Raw genomic sequence first — 7488 nt, 5'->3', positions numbered from 1 at the left:
CCCTGGGTCAACACACCTGAATCAAATGATTAGTTCATTACCAGGCCTTTGGAGAACTTCAAGACATGTTGAGGAGGTAATTTAGCCATTTAAATCAGCTGTGTTAGATCAAGGACACATCTAAAACCTGCAGGACACTGGCCCTCGAGGCCTGGAGTTACCTTCCCCTGGTTTAAAGGGTAAATTAGGTCAGGTTTTAAAGGGTTAAATGGAAAAAATCATTCATCAACATAAATATAAGTTTAAATTAATCAGTCGCTTGCAATACTATGAGCAGCTGCAAGAAATCACATGTTAAACATGATAACCCGAAATGTAGCCACATCTCATTCAGTCAGATGGTAGACAATAGTGTAAAAATGGAAACAATTTCCTCTTGAATCACAGTTGCAGTTTGCTCTTCCTTCCTCTGCAGCTATAACCTTTCCTCATATCCTGCAACATCTGCTACACTGCTAAGAATTTCTGTTATAGCTGTGTGCTGGTCAGTGTTTACAGTAAGGGTACGAGTGACTCTCAGGTAAAAAAAAAACCCTTGGTTTTAAATAATTATGTAAGTATTTAATACTGAGTCGCAAATAAATTGTCTAAAAGACAGCTGGGCATTTTCGCGAACGTCAGCTTAACAGAAGAAAGCAATGTGCTCGTTAGGTGCTACACTCAATAGGTGCACTGATGCATATTTGGGGACAGTATGAGAACAAGACAGTATGGGCAAAAGACAGAATGACTGGGATTATCACAGAAAAAAATAGATGGTCTGTGTTCATTGTAATAAAGGAAAATGTCAGCATTTGCAGCACTGTCGTTCACTGTTTTAATGTATCCGTGATAGAGTAAGGACAAGAAGGCTCTTAGGCACAGGGGAATAACTTCTTCCGTCTCTGGCTACACAGACAAAGTATTACCAGACTTCTTATTTGATATTAGTCTTGGAGTTATGTATCCAAGTCAAGGTCAAAAAAGGTCAGGTACGGGTATAAATACAGTTGTATTAGACTCTCACTGGGTTGAGCTATTAACAACACTAATAGTGAAAATAATTGACGTTGATCTGGTTTGATATGATTGCTCAGAGTCATTAGGGTTTACTAATATGTCCCAGAAAATCTCTTTAATGAGGGTCTGTCTTTAAATCACATATCTTTACACTGCACATATGGGAAGTCCTGCTAAGGAGATGGAAGGATCTATAACCTCTGATGGAACTGAGTGATTGCCTTATGTAGTAAGTGTTAAAGTGAAAAGGAAAAACATACGATGCAAACAAACAAATACATCAACGTGTGCACATCCTGTCTTGGTATGTTGTGTGTGTCTGTGTGAATTTATAAAGGGAAGTGTGTATGTGTGTGTGTGTGTGTTGTTCCAAATACAGTCATCTATGAGGTGTGTGCATTTCAGCGAGCCAGTCAGCAGCAGGTTGATTAGACACACCCATGCCTGTTCGTCCAGTGTGCGTGCTTTTATTGATTTGTGTGCATCTGTGTATGTGTTCCTATTTCATGATATAAAGCTGCAGGTTATGTGTTTGCGTAAGTGTGTGGGTGAGAGCATGCAGCGCCCTGATCTGCTCTGCTGCATTGCAGCACGTCCTGCCCAACCCGAGGTCGCCGTCGTCCTCCGCCAGGGCATTCTTCCAAGGTCGCAGCAGGTCAATCCTCCCCATCTGCATACCCAGCCACTGCAAGGGTAAATCTATAAACACCACACCAAATCTGTCAGCTGTTAGAGCAATGAGACACCAGTAAGAACTAACACAGAGATCAGACATGTAATCTACCCAGACGACCAGTCAATCAACCAGGAAAAGCTATCAACACAAAATGAACTACTGACACAAACATTTTTATATGCAAACACATGCAGCTGGAGTCAGATACAGTGACACTTTAACTGGGAAGGTGTTAGCCTAGAGGAATTTAAACAGGGGAGTGCTTGGTTTCTACAGTGCTACTGTATGTGTGTATTCTGCTTTAGACTTGGCAGAATTTAACAAAATTACTGGCAGAGATAATATGACTTCTACATGACTAGATACTAGATTATATAAGGTTGAAACTCTGTTTGAAACTTTCTGGGAAGTGTACAGAATTTATTATTTATAAGTCAAATGAAAAAATTAGATTGTTCATTTGTTACTGACAGAGATCTGACAGAGTAAGATTCATAGCTGTGTTTTGACCCTACAAACCTTTCTACTCACTGTAAAAAGTACATTTATTACTATGTCTTGTATTGGGCAAATTTCCCCCATGCTCCACATTAAGCTCTTTTACATTAAAAGACTGGTATTACTGAGAGCCAGAAGTAGGCTGTCTGGATGAGGATTCAGTAAAGAGTTTTAGGATAGACAAAAAGCTTTTGCAGCCATGCTTAGAACTTTGGGAAATCCATCCATGCGACTTATGCTGTCATTACTGACTTAACACTAATAGTAACACATATCACAACCATGCATGCTTATTTAAGCCATCTGGGCAAAAAGTAGAAAAAAAAAAACTTTAATCGCAAAATGTCATAGCAGCCTATATGCCATTTAATTGTTTATATTCTAATGTTTTGTGTACATAAAGGCAGTTTGGGGTTGTGTTTAGTTTCATATCATCCCTACATGATAAATAAAGAGCGTGAATTCACTAGAACTGAGAATGTTATATGTACCAGTGGTATTTATCCTCAAAACATTCATTAAATTGGCCTAATAATTTTTAATTTACAAGTATGCATCTTTATGTTTAGCTAGGTAAATGTGAAATGAGTTTAGCGATTTGCAGAAATGTGAAAGCATACAGGGAAATACAGTATTTAAGGAAAAACAGAATCTTATCCATTTCAACCTTGAAAGTCAATATTTAGTATGACCACATTTATTTTTCTAGGCAGCCAGAACTTTGGTGACCTTGTAATGTTTTAAGTAGTGTTGAGAAAAAGTTCTCCAGGCTTCTTAAAAGGACACTGAAAAGCTCTTCTTTGGATGTTGGCTGCCTTTTGTTTTATTTTCAGTTAATATGAATCCACATACTGATAACAGGCTAAACCAAAACTTTTCAACTTGGATTCATTCATAACTTCATAAAACCTGTTGCCACTGAAACACAGATAGCTCAAACAAACTAATTTGGTATGTAGAAATGTGTTGAGATGGGTGGGCTATAACTATCTGACGCTCAAACACAGTATGACAGTATCCTGTGAGTCAACTGGTAAAAAAGATAATTAAATGGAGAACAATAACAGAAATTAACCAGCATGCTAACATATTAGCAATATGTTAGCATGCTGATGGGCAAATTTGTAGGTTGTAGCTAAAAAAAAAAAAAAGCTTGCCAAAAAATGCTTTTTGAGATTGCATTTCAGCAACTGTAATATGTCTTTTCCTCCCTACAAGTACAACCAAAACCCACTTCAATGTGACTGATATCTAGAACTGTTTATAGCGATAAAGCAAGCAAACGGGAAAGGTGCAAGTTCTGCTTTTCTGAGGAAGACTAATCAGACATAAAACAAATCTTGTGCTCAGCCCCTTGTTCACCTCACCACAGTTGAATGATCAGATTTCTTCTCTGAAGTATTTTTCTACAACCTCCTAAACAATGTTTATATAAGCCCTTGCCTATCAATTAAAAACACACCAACAAAGGATTCTGGCTGAAATATATGACATCAAGTCCTTTTCTGCTGTTTTTTTTTTTTTCTATTAATGCATTGAAAGCAAAAAGTATCACAAGATGAAGAGTGAGAGACAAGATTCTTCAGCTGACAGCAAACGAACCCTCATTCGGACCATGCATCTCACCAAGTGTGACTTTGGGGAGCTGTTTGACAAGGAGTGGCTTGTTGTACAAATACTCAGCCTCAGCTCATATACCAGGATGTTTGGGGTTTTATTACATTTTTGCAGCAGAAGGATTTCAATGGGGATATCAATGATTTATCATCTAGATACAGCAGAAACAAACAAATAGATGGCTTCTATGATTTAGTGTAACACGGCAAACTGTCAAATTTCCCCTGTATGAAAGAAACTTGTTTGCTTATGTAGGTGGTTGGTGTCCCAGCGAGCACCTTAGTATAAAATGTAAAATCTGTCAATAATAATAATGCATGCTCTGCACACTCAAAGAAACATCCTCACTGATATGATTAAGTACACAAATGTTATTTTCATTTCATCACCATATCTGTGATTCACAAAATTACCATGTTCTGTCAGCATAAACACTTCTTGAATATTTGTGCCTGTGTTTGCATATTAAGTGAGGAAATAAAGTGCTTTGTCTGCATTTTTAAGGCGATCATAAAAAGAGAAATGCTTCACAGTGAATGCAGCTTTACGAAAAAGCTTGTTTAACTTCCCACTCCTTGTAGGTCACCATCATAAGCAAGACAATGAAGTCGATGCTACATACGTCTTAGACTCGTTTGCTAACGATCCATCTCTAGAACAATGGAGCTTAATTACGTCCTCTAATGACTTCACACACAAAGGCTAATGGCCAACATAGATAACAGATCTGTCATTACCACTGCATATATCTTGGTTGGAAGCTTCATTGTAAGGACACTCGCCAAATTTATCTGGGTCCTACAGCGAGAATGACTAATAGGTGTGTTTAAAATCCACTTTTTACCAAATTTAATTATTGACAAACTGAGAGTCAGCAAAAATATTTTAAATTCAAGACAATAATCTGTGACATTTTTTTCTTAGAAGAGACTAAAATTAGTAAATCTTGAAATAATCAAATATTAAATGTTTGTTTAAATGTCCACAAAATGCAGCAGCTGTTACTGCTATCTGTCAGTGTACGTGGTGAGAGGCTGTCATGCAGCCATGTAGAGAAAATGTGTGATAGAGAGAGAGAGAGAGTGACAGCCAGAGAAAGTGTGGTCAGGTCTGCTTTTTATAAACTAAGCAATCAGACCCTGATAAAAACCAGCTGGCTGGGTCATGTGACCTACCAAGACTGAAAGTAAAGTCATCACATGAGAAACTGTTGAAAACATGAACAAATAATGCTTAAGCGTCATATTTCAGGGGTTATAAGCAAGACTGCAGAAAGCTTGGTAAAAAAAACTAGAGCTAGGCGTTATCTGTAACAGCATATAAATCACACAACCACACTTTTTAAAATAATGTCATTTTGACAAACAACCACAAATGGACTAAAGTGCTTCCCTGCAGCAAGAATAGGAGAAGAATGAAGTATACAGTGAAGAAGAGCACAGGGTCACCTAACTTACTTTATTTTAAAAATATTCTGACTACAGTTGAGACATGCAATGGCCTTGCTCAAAAATAATAATGTTTCAATTGCATGTGTATGTTTTTTTCTAGTTACACAAATATCCCTCATCATCCATGAGCTCTAGCTAAGCCTCAGTGCCGTTATTTTTACACGCAGCCTGCTGATACCTTAATTTATATAGCATCAGTCAAACCTTTGCACCTTTGACTGGTACAGCAAGTGCAATTTTGTAAAAGGTGTTCACTTTAACTGTCTGGTTAGTAAATATTTATTCAACCTTCGAGCCAATCGCACTTTCGAATTCTCCGTGACCATTGTCTGTAGTTGCATAACTCTAACCCTCAGGCAAAAAAGAAAAAGCCTGTAATCCTTGATGTCCTACACTAAGTGCACAGAGTGTTGTCTTCTATTGAGAGCACTGAGGCAGAAAAATAAAAGCAATTTACTCCTTCACTCAGCTGTAATCATGCCTCAAGGTTGTGTGCCTTAACCAGCCAGTCAAAACTGCTCATCTCAAATCAGCATCTTTTCAAATTTAACCTTTTCTATTGATGTCTGGGTGAAATTTTGTCATATTACAATAGGAAGTATCAACTTATGGCCCAATGTATTTAATTTTTTGAGGTCATGGTTATCTTTGACGATCAAAGTCTAATCAGTTCATAGTGTTTGGCTAAATTGGAGGAACCCCCGCCATCAGCTCTACACCAGAAATGCCAGCACATGAATACTATCACTTCAAAGCCTGCATTCACAAGAGTAAAAGATAGGAAAGCATTGGACATACATCATAAGGTGGTATACGTACTCGTGTTATGGGCGCTTGGTAACTTGCTCACGCAGACTGAGGGGTGGGTGCACTGATTGATGGATGTGCAAGACTCATACCAGGAAGCATTCAATCTGTTTGCAGTAGCAATCTGTGTGTAATTAGCATCTGATTTATTAAAGGCAGCAGATAATTAACCAATCAGTGGACTGAGCTGCTTTTTTTTAAATTCACTCTGTAAATCAAGGAACCGGAAAAGGTGCAATTCTGCTTTGAGAATTATGTGAGAACTTCTGTTATGATCCAAGTTATCTAATGACTTTTTGTAATCTATTTACTGTTTGATTTTTATTCTCACTTTTCACACCAATTAGAACAACTTGACAACTATACCTGATTTTTTCATTTTTTTAAGTTTTGATCTTTTTTCTTTATTTATGGCATGTTAAGATTTAATATAAAATATTATATTCAATATAGAATATTTCATATATATATAATAATATAATTTGATTATGAAAGATGGATATTATGATGTATTATCTTAATATTTACCTGGAAACTATTGGGGTATCAGGCGCTGAAGTCCCTATCCATCTTTCTTTGTTTTCCTTTCTTTCTCTCTTTTTTCTCCATAGTGGTTGAGCAAAATCAAGAATGGTGAAGAGACATTTTAGTATTAACACAAAGCTGATATGCAGTGACAGCAGTAGAGGCAAGCAGAGCACAGGGTTGAACACAGAAGGAGACCCGTGACTGACTCATTGAGACAGGGTTGAGAATCTGAGACTGACCCTTATGCAGAGCTCCCAAATGAATCTGCCTTGATTTCTGTGACCTCTTGCCCATGTGCTGTTTTTCTGTTTTCAGTGCTATTTTCTCTTTCTCTTTGTTTTGAGAGGTAGGAACCACTATTGCAATGGCAAGGTATAGTGAGAGTGACACCAACACTGGGCTGACGTTCGGTACTGTTCTCCAGATACTGATGAGCCTGATTTATATGTTTAATGATTTTATTTTATTTAACTTTGTTGTTGTCTTTTTTCAAATTTGCTGCAAGCTGGCTATAAAGCCAGCTTAATAAAGTAACATAAAAACAACAGACACAACATTATGGTCAGATAGATGAGTGAACAGTAGAGTGATAAAATGCTGAGTGGCACCACGATAGCGACACTGTGTGAAGTGTGTTATTTTTTTCTAACTCGTTTATTTTGATACTGTGAAGGTTTAAAATGAGGGGGTGAAAAGTTTGTCAAATGAGGCAACTGTAACTGATTGCTGTCAGCTAAGCTTCACCTGAGCTAATTCCAGTCTCTAAACCGTAGACCATACAGGTGGTGTTGCACATGGATCATTTTTAATGGAATTATTATGTGCTGCATGGTACAGATCATTCAAGAAGTCTGCATCCAGTTTTGGTGAGTGACATTCTAGTATTTTCTCAGTCTAACATGATAGCTGTCC

The sequence above is a fragment of the Simochromis diagramma genome, unplaced genomic scaffold (assembly GCF_900408965.1).
Source record: "Simochromis diagramma unplaced genomic scaffold, fSimDia1.1 OVJJ01000487.1, whole genome shotgun sequence".
Classification (NCBI taxonomy): Eukaryota; Metazoa; Chordata; class Actinopteri; order Cichliformes; family Cichlidae; genus Simochromis; species Simochromis diagramma.
The sequence above is the reverse complement of the archived record's forward strand: the minus strand, read 5'-3'. Positions refer to the sequence as shown.